General features: G+C 63.1%; 11 non-coding genes across 11 annotated transcripts; all 11 read right to left on the bottom strand.

Moving 5' to 3' along the window:
- Nucleotides 1–782: 782 nt before the first annotated feature.
- LOC148637434 (U2 spliceosomal RNA) lies at nucleotides 783–973 on the bottom strand. The gene has a single exon (XR_015931395.1). It is a non-coding gene; the product is annotated as a U2 spliceosomal RNA (small nuclear RNA).
- Nucleotides 974–1810: 837 nt separating this feature from the next.
- On the bottom strand, nucleotides 1811–2001 carry LOC148637433 (U2 spliceosomal RNA). Its single transcript, XR_015931394.1, has one exon. It is a non-coding gene; the product is annotated as a U2 spliceosomal RNA (small nuclear RNA).
- Nucleotides 2002–2842: 841 nt separating this feature from the next.
- On the bottom strand, nucleotides 2843–3033 carry LOC148637432 (U2 spliceosomal RNA). Its single transcript, XR_015931393.1, has one exon. It is a non-coding gene; the product is annotated as a U2 spliceosomal RNA (small nuclear RNA).
- An 841-nt stretch (nucleotides 3034–3874) lies between these two features.
- Nucleotides 3875–4065, bottom strand: LOC148637431 (U2 spliceosomal RNA). Its single transcript, XR_015931392.1, has one exon. It is a non-coding gene; the product is annotated as a U2 spliceosomal RNA (small nuclear RNA).
- Nucleotides 4066–4906: 841 nt separating this feature from the next.
- On the bottom strand, nucleotides 4907–5097 carry LOC148637430 (U2 spliceosomal RNA). Its single transcript, XR_015931391.1, has one exon. It is a non-coding gene; the product is annotated as a U2 spliceosomal RNA (small nuclear RNA).
- An 841-nt stretch (nucleotides 5098–5938) lies between these two features.
- Nucleotides 5939–6129, bottom strand: LOC148637429 (U2 spliceosomal RNA). The gene has a single exon (XR_015931390.1). It is a non-coding gene; the product is annotated as a U2 spliceosomal RNA (small nuclear RNA).
- An 841-nt stretch (nucleotides 6130–6970) lies between these two features.
- On the bottom strand, nucleotides 6971–7161 carry LOC148637428 (U2 spliceosomal RNA). The gene has a single exon (XR_015931388.1). It is a non-coding gene; the product is annotated as a U2 spliceosomal RNA (small nuclear RNA).
- Nucleotides 7162–8002: 841 nt separating this feature from the next.
- Nucleotides 8003–8193, bottom strand: LOC148637427 (U2 spliceosomal RNA). Its single transcript, XR_015931387.1, has one exon. It is a non-coding gene; the product is annotated as a U2 spliceosomal RNA (small nuclear RNA).
- An 841-nt stretch (nucleotides 8194–9034) lies between these two features.
- Nucleotides 9035–9225, bottom strand: LOC148637426 (U2 spliceosomal RNA). Its single transcript, XR_015931386.1, has one exon. It is a non-coding gene; the product is annotated as a U2 spliceosomal RNA (small nuclear RNA).
- Nucleotides 9226–10066: 841 nt separating this feature from the next.
- Nucleotides 10067–10257, bottom strand: LOC148637425 (U2 spliceosomal RNA). Its single transcript, XR_015931385.1, has one exon. It is a non-coding gene; the product is annotated as a U2 spliceosomal RNA (small nuclear RNA).
- Nucleotides 10258–11098: 841 nt separating this feature from the next.
- On the bottom strand, nucleotides 11099–11289 carry LOC148637424 (U2 spliceosomal RNA). The gene has a single exon (XR_015931384.1). It is a non-coding gene; the product is annotated as a U2 spliceosomal RNA (small nuclear RNA).
- Between the last annotated feature and the right edge of the window lie 740 nt (nucleotides 11290–12029).

Raw genomic sequence — 12029 nt, 5'->3', positions numbered from 1 at the left:
ACTCCTCTGGAGCCCGGGACCCGCGCAGCTGCCGGCCTCCCTGCAGCCAGAGGCCTGCCGCGGGACTCTGCTCCCCCTCTCTCTTGCCTGCCCGCCTGCCTTCCTGCCAGTCCCGGGCGGGGGCCCTGCTCTTTGATCTTCTGTCAACGGCCCGACAACGACCGCAGCCGCAGGGGGCGCCAGCCGCCCGGCCTCCTTAGCTTAGGCCCCTCCCACCGGCAGCAGCTGCGCCCAACCGGCTGCAAGCCAAAGCCGAGCGCCAGCACCTGCGGGCAGAGGCAAGGGGCAGCTCTCTCTCGGGAGGGAGGGAGGGACGGGGACGCGCGCGCACACACGCCTGCCTGCCTGCCTGCCGAAAAAAAAGAAAGAAAAGGTGGATATACTAAGTTTTTTGGAGGGAAAACGCCCAGCTGTCGAAAGGGGCCCGCCTGCAGGGACGGGGACGGACACGCACGCAAGCAAGCAAGCAAGCAAGCAAGCAAGCAAGCAAGCAAGCAAGCAAGCCACGCCTGCCTCCCTGGGAAAAGGCTGAAAAACCTAAGTTTTTTGGAGGGAAAACGCACGGGAGCCGAAAAGGGGGCCGGCCTGCTTGCCCAGAGAGTCGAGACGCGGGAAAGCGCACAGAGGGAGCACGGGAACCGAGAGGGCGAGAGAGAGAGACAGAACACAGAGACACACAGATGGGGGACGAGGGACGAGACCCGAGAAGAAGGAGCTCCAGTCCACTTCGCTCGCTCGCTCGCTCGCTAGCTACCTACGTCTGTCTTTTCACCGCTGAGAGAAGGTGGTGCACCGCTCCCGGAGGCGCTGCAATACCGGGCCGATGCGTGGAGAGGACGGAGCAAGCTCCTGATCCAGCTCCCTGTTCCAAAAATCCGTTTAATATGTGGTCCCCCGATGGGGGACGTATCAGATATTAAACTGATAAGAACAGATACTACACTTGATCTTAGCCAAAAGGCCGAGAAGCGATGCCCACAAAGGCGCGGACCGACGCGCGGGCGTTCCGCTGGCGCACAGTGGCGCAGGCCGACTCCTCTGGAGCCCGGGACCCGCGCAGCTGCCGGCCTCCCTGCAGCCAGAGGCCTGCCGCGGGACTCTGCTCCCCCTCTCTCTTGCCTGCCCGCCTGCCTTCCTGCCAGTCCCGGGCGGGGGCCCTGCTCTTTGATCTTCTGTCAACGGCCCGACAACGACCGCAGCCGCAGGGGGCGCCAGCCGCCCGGCCTCCTTAGCTTAGGCCCCTCCCACCGGCAGCAGCTGCGCCCAACCGGCTGCAAGCCAAAGCCGAGCGCCAGCACCTGCGGGCAGAGGCAAGGGGCAGCTCTCTCTCGGGAGGGAGGGAGGGACGGGGACGCGCGCGCACACACGCCTGCCTGCCTGCCTGCCGAAAAAAAAGAAAGAAAAGGTGGATATACTAAGTTTTTTGGAGGGAAAACGCCCAGCTGTCGAAAGGGGCCCGCCTGCAGGGACGGGGACGGACACGCAAGCAAGCAAGCAAGCAAGCAAGCAAGCAAGCAAGCAAGCAAGCAAGCCACGCCTGCCTCCCTGGGAAAAGGCTGAAAAACCTAAGTTTTTTGGAGGGAAAACGCACGGGAGCCGAAAAGGGGGCCGGCCTGCTTGCCCAGAGAGTCGAGACGCGGGAAAGCGCACAGAGGGAGCACGGGAACCGAGAGGGCGAGAGAGAGAGACAGAACACAGAGACACACAGATGGGGGACGAGGGACGAGACCCGAGAAGAAGGAGCTCCAGTCCACTTCGCTCGCTCGCTCGCTCGCTAGCTACCTACGTCTGTCTTTTCACCGCTGAGAGAAGGTGGTGCACCGCTCCCGGAGGCGCTGCAATACCGGGCCGATGCGTGGAGAGGACGGAGCAAGCTCCTGATCCAGCTCCCTGTTCCAAAAATCCGTTTAATATGTGGTCCCCCGATGGGGGACGTATCAGATATTAAACTGATAAGAACAGATACTACACTTGATCTTAGCCAAAAGGCCGAGAAGCGATGCCCACAAAGGCGCGGACCGACGCGCGGGCGTTCCGCTGGCGCACAGTGGCGCAGGCCGACTCCTCTGGAGCCCGGGACCCGCGCAGCTGCCGGCCTCCCTGCAGCCAGAGGCCTGCCGCGGGACTCTGCTCCCCCTCTCTCTTGCCTGCCCGCCTGCCTTCCTGCCAGTCCCGGGCGGGGGCCCTGCTCTTTGATCTTCTGTCAACGGCCCGACAACGACCGCAGCCGCAGGGGGCGCCAGCCGCCCGGCCTCCTTAGCTTAGGCCCCTCCCACCGGCAGCAGCTGCGCCCAACCGGCTGCAAGCCAAAGCCGAGCGCCAGCACCTGCGGGCAGAGGCAAGGGGCAGCTCTCTCTCGGGAGGGAGGGAGGGACGGGGACGCGCGCGCACACACGCCTGCCTGCCTGCCTGCCGAAAAAAAAGAAAGAAAAGGTGGATATACTAAGTTTTTTGGAGGGAAAACGCCCAGCTGTCGAAAGGGGCCCGCCTGCAGGGACGGGGACGGACACGCACGCAAGCAAGCAAGCAAGCAAGCAAGCAAGCAAGCAAGCAAGCAAGCAAGCCACGCCTGCCTCCCTGGGAAAAGGCTGAAAAACCTAAGTTTTTTGGAGGGAAAACGCACGGGAGCCGAAAAGGGGGCCGGCCTGCTTGCCCAGAGAGTCGAGACGCGGGAAAGCGCACAGAGGGAGCACGGGAACCGAGAGGGCGAGAGAGAGAGACAGAACACAGAGACACACAGATGGGGGACGAGGGACGAGACCCGAGAAGAAGGAGCTCCAGTCCACTTCGCTCGCTCGCTCGCTCGCTAGCTACCTACGTCTGTCTTTTCACCGCTGAGAGAAGGTGGTGCACCGCTCCCGGAGGCGCTGCAATACCGGGCCGATGCGTGGAGAGGACGGAGCAAGCTCCTGATCCAGCTCCCTGTTCCAAAAATCCGTTTAATATGTGGTCCCCCGATGGGGGACGTATCAGATATTAAACTGATAAGAACAGATACTACACTTGATCTTAGCCAAAAGGCCGAGAAGCGATGCCCACAAAGGCGCGGACCGACGCGCGGGCGTTCCGCTGGCGCACAGTGGCGCAGGCCGACTCCTCTGGAGCCCGGGACCCGCGCAGCTGCCGGCCTCCCTGCAGCCAGAGGCCTGCCGCGGGACTCTGCTCCCCCTCTCTCTTGCCTGCCCGCCTGCCTTCCTGCCAGTCCCGGGCGGGGGCCCTGCTCTTTGATCTTCTGTCAACGGCCCGACAACGACCGCAGCCGCAGGGGGCGCCAGCCGCCCGGCCTCCTTAGCTTAGGCCCCTCCCACCGGCAGCAGCTGCGCCCAACCGGCTGCAAGCCAAAGCCGAGCGCCAGCACCTGCGGGCAGAGGCAAGGGGCAGCTCTCTCTCGGGAGGGAGGGAGGGACGGGGACGCGCGCGCACACACGCCTGCCTGCCTGCCTGCCGAAAAAAAAGAAAGAAAAGGTGGATATACTAAGTTTTTTGGAGGGAAAACGCCCAGCTGTCGAAAGGGGCCCGCCTGCAGGGACGGGGACGGACACGCACGCAAGCAAGCAAGCAAGCAAGCAAGCAAGCAAGCAAGCAAGCAAGCAAGCCACGCCTGCCTCCCTGGGAAAAGGCTGAAAAACCTAAGTTTTTTGGAGGGAAAACGCACGGGAGCCGAAAAGGGGGCCGGCCTGCTTGCCCAGAGAGTCGAGACGCGGGAAAGCGCACAGAGGGAGCACGGGAACCGAGAGGGCGAGAGAGAGAGACAGAACACAGAGACACACAGATGGGGGACGAGGGACGAGACCCGAGAAGAAGGAGCTCCAGTCCACTTCGCTCGCTCGCTCGCTCGCTAGCTACCTACGTCTGTCTTTTCACCGCTGAGAGAAGGTGGTGCACCGCTCCCGGAGGCGCTGCAATACCGGGCCGATGCGTGGAGAGGACGGAGCAAGCTCCTGATCCAGCTCCCTGTTCCAAAAATCCGTTTAATATGTGGTCCCCCGATGGGGGACGTATCAGATATTAAACTGATAAGAACAGATACTACACTTGATCTTAGCCAAAAGGCCGAGAAGCGATGCCCACAAAGGCGCGGACCGACGCGCGGGCGTTCCGCTGGCGCACAGTGGCGCAGGCCGACTCCTCTGGAGCCCGGGACCCGCGCAGCTGCCGGCCTCCCTGCAGCCAGAGGCCTGCCGCGGGACTCTGCTCCCCCTCTCTCTTGCCTGCCCGCCTGCCTTCCTGCCAGTCCCGGGCGGGGGCCCTGCTCTTTGATCTTCTGTCAACGGCCCGACAACGACCGCAGCCGCAGGGGGCGCCAGCCGCCCGGCCTCCTTAGCTTAGGCCCCTCCCACCGGCAGCAGCTGCGCCCAACCGGCTGCAAGCCAAAGCCGAGCGCCAGCACCTGCGGGCAGAGGCAAGGGGCAGCTCTCTCTCGGGAGGGAGGGAGGGACGGGGACGCGCGCGCACACACGCCTGCCTGCCTGCCTGCCGAAAAAAAAGAAAGAAAAGGTGGATATACTAAGTTTTTTGGAGGGAAAACGCCCAGCTGTCGAAAGGGGCCCGCCTGCAGGGACGGGGACGGACACGCACGCAAGCAAGCAAGCAAGCAAGCAAGCAAGCAAGCAAGCAAGCAAGCAAGCCACGCCTGCCTCCCTGGGAAAAGGCTGAAAAACCTAAGTTTTTTGGAGGGAAAACGCACGGGAGCCGAAAAGGGGGCCGGCCTGCTTGCCCAGAGAGTCGAGACGCGGGAAAGCGCACAGAGGGAGCACGGGAACCGAGAGGGCGAGAGAGAGAGACAGAACACAGAGACACACAGATGGGGGACGAGGGACGAGACCCGAGAAGAAGGAGCTCCAGTCCACTTCGCTCGCTCGCTCGCTCGCTAGCTACCTACGTCTGTCTTTTCACCGCTGAGAGAAGGTGGTGCACCGCTCCCGGAGGCGCTGCAATACCGGGCCGATGCGTGGAGAGGACGGAGCAAGCTCCTGATCCAGCTCCCTGTTCCAAAAATCCGTTTAATATGTGGTCCCCCGATGGGGGACGTATCAGATATTAAACTGATAAGAACAGATACTACACTTGATCTTAGCCAAAAGGCCGAGAAGCGATGCCCACAAAGGCGCGGACCGACGCGCGGGCGTTCCGCTGGCGCACAGTGGCGCAGGCCGACTCCTCTGGAGCCCGGGACCCGCGCAGCTGCCGGCCTCCCTGCAGCCAGAGGCCTGCCGCGGGACTCTGCTCCCCCTCTCTCTTGCCTGCCCGCCTGCCTTCCTGCCAGTCCCGGGCGGGGGCCCTGCTCTTTGATCTTCTGTCAACGGCCCGACAACGACCGCAGCCGCAGGGGGCGCCAGCCGCCCGGCCTCCTTAGCTTAGGCCCCTCCCACCGGCAGCAGCTGCGCCCAACCGGCTGCAAGCCAAAGCCGAGCGCCAGCACCTGCGGGCAGAGGCAAGGGGCAGCTCTCTCTCGGGAGGGAGGGAGGGACGGGGACGCGCGCGCACACACGCCTGCCTGCCTGCCTGCCGAAAAAAAAGAAAGAAAAGGTGGATATACTAAGTTTTTTGGAGGGAAAACGCCCAGCTGTCGAAAGGGGCCCGCCTGCAGGGACGGGGACGGACACGCACGCAAGCAAGCAAGCAAGCAAGCAAGCAAGCAAGCAAGCAAGCAAGCAAGCCACGCCTGCCTCCCTGGGAAAAGGCTGAAAAACCTAAGTTTTTTGGAGGGAAAACGCACGGGAGCCGAAAAGGGGGCCGGCCTGCTTGCCCAGAGAGTCGAGACGCGGGAAAGCGCACAGAGGGAGCACGGGAACCGAGAGGGCGAGAGAGAGAGACAGAACACAGAGACACACAGATGGGGGACGAGGGACGAGACCCGAGAAGAAGGAGCTCCAGTCCACTTCGCTCGCTCGCTCGCTCGCTAGCTACCTACGTCTGTCTTTTCACCGCTGAGAGAAGGTGGTGCACCGCTCCCGGAGGCGCTGCAATACCGGGCCGATGCGTGGAGAGGACGGAGCAAGCTCCTGATCCAGCTCCCTGTTCCAAAAATCCGTTTAATATGTGGTCCCCCGATGGGGGACGTATCAGATATTAAACTGATAAGAACAGATACTACACTTGATCTTAGCCAAAAGGCCGAGAAGCGATGCCCACAAAGGCGCGGACCGACGCGCGGGCGTTCCGCTGGCGCACAGTGGCGCAGGCCGACTCCTCTGGAGCCCGGGACCCGCGCAGCTGCCGGCCTCCCTGCAGCCAGAGGCCTGCCGCGGGACTCTGCTCCCCCTCTCTCTTGCCTGCCCGCCTGCCTTCCTGCCAGTCCCGGGCGGGGGCCCTGCTCTTTGATCTTCTGTCAACGGCCCGACAACGACCGCAGCCGCAGGGGGCGCCAGCCGCCCGGCCTCCTTAGCTTAGGCCCCTCCCACCGGCAGCAGCTGCGCCCAACCGGCTGCAAGCCAAAGCCGAGCGCCAGCACCTGCGGGCAGAGGCAAGGGGCAGCTCTCTCTCGGGAGGGAGGGAGGGACGGGGACGCGCGCGCACACACGCCTGCCTGCCTGCCTGCCGAAAAAAAAGAAAGAAAAGGTGGATATACTAAGTTTTTTGGAGGGAAAACGCCCAGCTGTCGAAAGGGGCCCGCCTGCAGGGACGGGGACGGACACGCACGCAAGCAAGCAAGCAAGCAAGCAAGCAAGCAAGCAAGCAAGCAAGCAAGCCACGCCTGCCTCCCTGGGAAAAGGCTGAAAAACCTAAGTTTTTTGGAGGGAAAACGCACGGGAGCCGAAAAGGGGGCCGGCCTGCTTGCCCAGAGAGTCGAGACGCGGGAAAGCGCACAGAGGGAGCACGGGAACCGAGAGGGCGAGAGAGAGAGACAGAACACAGAGACACACAGATGGGGGACGAGGGACGAGACCCGAGAAGAAGGAGCTCCAGTCCACTTCGCTCGCTCGCTCGCTCGCTAGCTACCTACGTCTGTCTTTTCACCGCTGAGAGAAGGTGGTGCACCGCTCCCGGAGGCGCTGCAATACCGGGCCGATGCGTGGAGAGGACGGAGCAAGCTCCTGATCCAGCTCCCTGTTCCAAAAATCCGTTTAATATGTGGTCCCCCGATGGGGGACGTATCAGATATTAAACTGATAAGAACAGATACTACACTTGATCTTAGCCAAAAGGCCGAGAAGCGATGCCCACAAAGGCGCGGACCGACGCGCGGGCGTTCCGCTGGCGCACAGTGGCGCAGGCCGACTCCTCTGGAGCCCGGGACCCGCGCAGCTGCCGGCCTCCCTGCAGCCAGAGGCCTGCCGCGGGACTCTGCTCCCCCTCTCTCTTGCCTGCCCGCCTGCCTTCCTGCCAGTCCCGGGCGGGGGCCCTGCTCTTTGATCTTCTGTCAACGGCCCGACAACGACCGCAGCCGCAGGGGGCGCCAGCCGCCCGGCCTCCTTAGCTTAGGCCCCTCCCACCGGCAGCAGCTGCGCCCAACCGGCTGCAAGCCAAAGCCGAGCGCCAGCACCTGCGGGCAGAGGCAAGGGGCAGCTCTCTCTCGGGAGGGAGGGAGGGACGGGGACGCGCGCGCACACACGCCTGCCTGCCTGCCTGCCGAAAAAAAAGAAAGAAAAGGTGGATATACTAAGTTTTTTGGAGGGAAAACGCCCAGCTGTCGAAAGGGGCCCGCCTGCAGGGACGGGGACGGACACGCACGCAAGCAAGCAAGCAAGCAAGCAAGCAAGCAAGCAAGCAAGCAAGCAAGCCACGCCTGCCTCCCTGGGAAAAGGCTGAAAAACCTAAGTTTTTTGGAGGGAAAACGCACGGGAGCCGAAAAGGGGGCCGGCCTGCTTGCCCAGAGAGTCGAGACGCGGGAAAGCGCACAGAGGGAGCACGGGAACCGAGAGGGCGAGAGAGAGAGACAGAACACAGAGACACACAGATGGGGGACGAGGGACGAGACCCGAGAAGAAGGAGCTCCAGTCCACTTCGCTCGCTCGCTCGCTCGCTAGCTACCTACGTCTGTCTTTTCACCGCTGAGAGAAGGTGGTGCACCGCTCCCGGAGGCGCTGCAATACCGGGCCGATGCGTGGAGAGGACGGAGCAAGCTCCTGATCCAGCTCCCTGTTCCAAAAATCCGTTTAATATGTGGTCCCCCGATGGGGGACGTATCAGATATTAAACTGATAAGAACAGATACTACACTTGATCTTAGCCAAAAGGCCGAGAAGCGATGCCCACAAAGGCGCGGACCGACGCGCGGGCGTTCCGCTGGCGCACAGTGGCGCAGGCCGACTCCTCTGGAGCCCGGGACCCGCGCAGCTGCCGGCCTCCCTGCAGCCAGAGGCCTGCCGCGGGACTCTGCTCCCCCTCTCTCTTGCCTGCCCGCCTGCCTTCCTGCCAGTCCCGGGCGGGGGCCCTGCTCTTTGATCTTCTGTCAACGGCCCGACAACGACCGCAGCCGCAGGGGGCGCCAGCCGCCCGGCCTCCTTAGCTTAGGCCCCTCCCACCGGCAGCAGCTGCGCCCAACCGGCTGCAAGCCAAAGCCGAGCGCCAGCACCTGCGGGCAGAGGCAAGGGGCAGCTCTCTCTCGGGAGGGAGGGAGGGACGGGGACGCGCGCGCACACACGCCTGCCTGCCTGCCTGCCGAAAAAAAAGAAAGAAAAGGTGGATATACTAAGTTTTTTGGAGGGAAAACGCCCAGCTGTCGAAAGGGGCCCGCCTGCAGGGACGGGGACGGACACGCACGCAAGCAAGCAAGCAAGCAAGCAAGCAAGCAAGCAAGCAAGCAAGCAAGCCACGCCTGCCTCCCTGGGAAAAGGCTGAAAAACCTAAGTTTTTTGGAGGGAAAACGCACGGGAGCCGAAAAGGGGGCCGGCCTGCTTGCCCAGAGAGTCGAGACGCGGGAAAGCGCACAGAGGGAGCACGGGAACCGAGAGGGCGAGAGAGAGAGACAGAACACAGAGACACACAGATGGGGGACGAGGGACGAGACCCGAGAAGAAGGAGCTCCAGTCCACTTCGCTCGCTCGCTCGCTCGCTAGCTACCTACGTCTGTCTTTTCACCGCTGAGAGAAGGTGGTGCACCGCTCCCGGAGGCGCTGCAATACCGGGCCGATGCGTGGAGAGGACGGAGCAAGCTCCTGATCCAGCTCCCTGTTCCAAAAATCCGTTTAATATGTGGTCCCCCGATGGGGGACGTATCAGATATTAAACTGATAAGAACAGATACTACACTTGATCTTAGCCAAAAGGCCGAGAAGCGATGCCCACAAAGGCGCGGACCGACGCGCGGGCGTTCCGCTGGCGCACAGTGGCGCAGGCCGACTCCTCTGGAGCCCGGGACCCGCGCAGCTGCCGGCCTCCCTGCAGCCAGAGGCCTGCCGCGGGACTCTGCTCCCCCTCTCTCTTGCCTGCCCGCCTGCCTTCCTGCCAGTCCCGGGCGGGGGCCCTGCTCTTTGATCTTCTGTCAACGGCCCGACAACGACCGCAGCCGCAGGGGGCGCCAGCCGCCCGGCCTCCTTAGCTTAGGCCCCTCCCACCGGCAGCAGCTGCGCCCAACCGGCTGCAAGCCAAAGCCGAGCGCCAGCACCTGCGGGCAGAGGCAAGGGGCAGCTCTCTCTCGGGAGGGAGGGAGGGACGGGGACGCGCGCGCACACACGCCTGCCTGCCTGCCTGCCGAAAAAAAAGAAAGAAAAGGTGGATATACTAAGTTTTTTGGAGGGAAAACGCCCAGCTGTCGAAAGGGGCCCGCCTGCAGGGACGGGGACGGACACGCACGCAAGCAAGCAAGCAAGCAAGCAAGCAAGCAAGCAAGCAAGCAAGCAAGCCACGCCTGCCTCCCTGGGAAAAGGCTGAAAAACCTAAGTTTTTTGGAGGGAAAACGCACGGGAGCCGAAAAGGGGGCCGGCCTGCTTGCCCAGAGAGTCGAGACGCGGGAAAGCGCACAGAGGGAGCACGGGAACCGAGAGGGCGAGAGAGAGAGACAGAACACAGAGACACACAGATGGGGGACGAGGGACGAGACCCGAGAAGAAGGAGCTCCAGTCCACTTCGCTCGCTCGCTCGCTCGCTAGCTACCTACGTCTGTCTTTTCACCGCTGAGAGAAGGTGGTGCACCGCTCCCGGAGGCGCTGCAATACCGGGCCGATGCGTGGAGAGGACGGAGCAAGCTCCTGATCCAGCTCCCTGTTCCAAAAATCCGTTTAATATGTGGTCCCCCGATGGGGGACGTATCAGATATTAAACTGATAAGAACAGATACTACACTTGATCTTAGCCAAAAGGCCGAGAAGCGATGCCCACAAAGGCGCGGACCGACGCGCGGGCGTTCCGCTGGCGCACAGTGGCGCAGGCCGACTCCTCTGGAGCCCGGGACCCGCGCAGCTGCCGGCCTCCCTGCAGCCAGAGGCCTGCCGCGGGACTCTGCTCCCCCTCTCTCTTGCCTGCCCGCCTGCCTTCCTGCCAGTCCCGGGCGGGGGCCCTGCTCTTTGATCTTCTGTCAACGGCCCGACAACGACCGCAGCCGCAGGGGGCGCCAGCCGCCCGGCCTCCTTAGCTTAGGCCCCTCCCACCGGCAGCAGCTGCGCCCAACCGGCTGCAAGCCAAAGCCGAGCGCCAGCACCTGCGGGCAGAGGCAAGGGGCAGCTCTCTCTCGGGAGGGAGGGAGGGACGGGGACGCGCGCGCACACACGCCTGCCTGCCTGCCTGCCGAAAAAAAAGAAAGAAAAGGTGGATATACTAAGTTTTTTGGAGGGAAAACGCCCAGCTGTCGAAAGGGGCCCGCCTGCAGGGACGGGGACGGACACGCACGCAAGCAAGCAAGCAAGCAAGCAAGCAAGCAAGCAAGCAAGCAAGCAAGCCACGCCTGCCTCCCTGGGAAAAGGCTGAAAAACCTAAGTTTTTTGGAGGGAAAACGCACGGGAGCCGAAAAGGGGGCCGGCCTGCTTGCCCAGAGAGTCGAGACGCGGGAAAGCGCACAGAGGGAGCACGGGAACCGAGAGGGCGAGAGAGAGAGACAGAACACAGAGACACACAGATGGGGGACGAGGGACGAGACCCGAGAAGAAGGAGCTCCAGTCCACTTCGCTCGCTCGCTCGCTCGCTAGCTACCTACGTCTGTCTTTTCACCGCTGAGAGAAGGTGGTGCACCGCTCCCGGAGGCGCTGCAATACCGGGCCGATGCGTGGAGAGGACGGAGCAAGCTCCTGATCCAGCTCCCTGTTCCAAAAATCCGTTTAATATGTGGTCCCCCGATGGGGGACGTATCAGATATTAAACTGATAAGAACAGATACTACACTTGATCTTAGCCAAAAGGCCGAGAAGCGATGCCCACAAAGGCGCGGACCGACGCGCGGGCGTTCCGCTGGCGCACAGTGGCGCAGGCCGACTCCTCTGGAGCCCGGGACCCGCGCAGCTGCCGGCCTCCCTGCAGCCAGAGGCCTGCCGCGGGACTCTGCTCCCCCTCTCTCTTGCCTGCCCGCCTGCCTTCCTGCCAGTCCCGGGCGGGGGCCCTGCTCTTTGATCTTCTGTCAACGGCCCGACAACGACCGCAGCCGCAGGGGGCGCCAGCCGCCCGGCCTCCTTAGCTTAGGCCCCTCCCACCGGCAGCAGCTGCGCCCAACCGGCTGCAAGCCAAAGCCGAGCGCCAGCACCTGCGGGCAGAGGCAAGGGGCAGCTCTCTCTCGGGAGGGAGGGAGGGACGGGGACGCGCGCGCACACACGCCTGCCTGCCTGCCTGCCGAAAAAAAAGAAAGAAAAGGTGGATATACTAAGTTTTTTGGAGGGAAAACGCCCAGCTGTCGAAAGGGGCCCGCCTGCAGGGACGGGGACGGACACGCACGCAAGCAAGCAAGCAAGCAAGCAAGCAAGCAAGCAAGCAAGCAAGCAAGCCACGCCTGCCTCCCTGGGAAAAGGCTGAAAAACCTAAGTTTTTTGGAGGGAAAACGCACGGGAGCCGAAAAGGGGGCCGGCCTGCTTGCCCAGAGAGTCGAGACGCGGGAAAGCGCACAGAGGGAGCACGGGAACCGAGAGGGCGAGAGAGAGAGACAGAACACAGAGACACACAGA

The sequence above is a fragment of the Lepisosteus platostomus genome, unplaced genomic scaffold (genome assembly GCF_059453375.1).
Source record: "Lepisosteus platostomus isolate fLepPlt1 unplaced genomic scaffold, fLepPlt1.hap1 Scaffold_120_H1, whole genome shotgun sequence".
Classification (NCBI taxonomy): Eukaryota; Metazoa; Chordata; class Actinopteri; order Semionotiformes; family Lepisosteidae; genus Lepisosteus; species Lepisosteus platostomus.
This window is presented reverse-complemented; position numbering and strand designations above follow the sequence as displayed.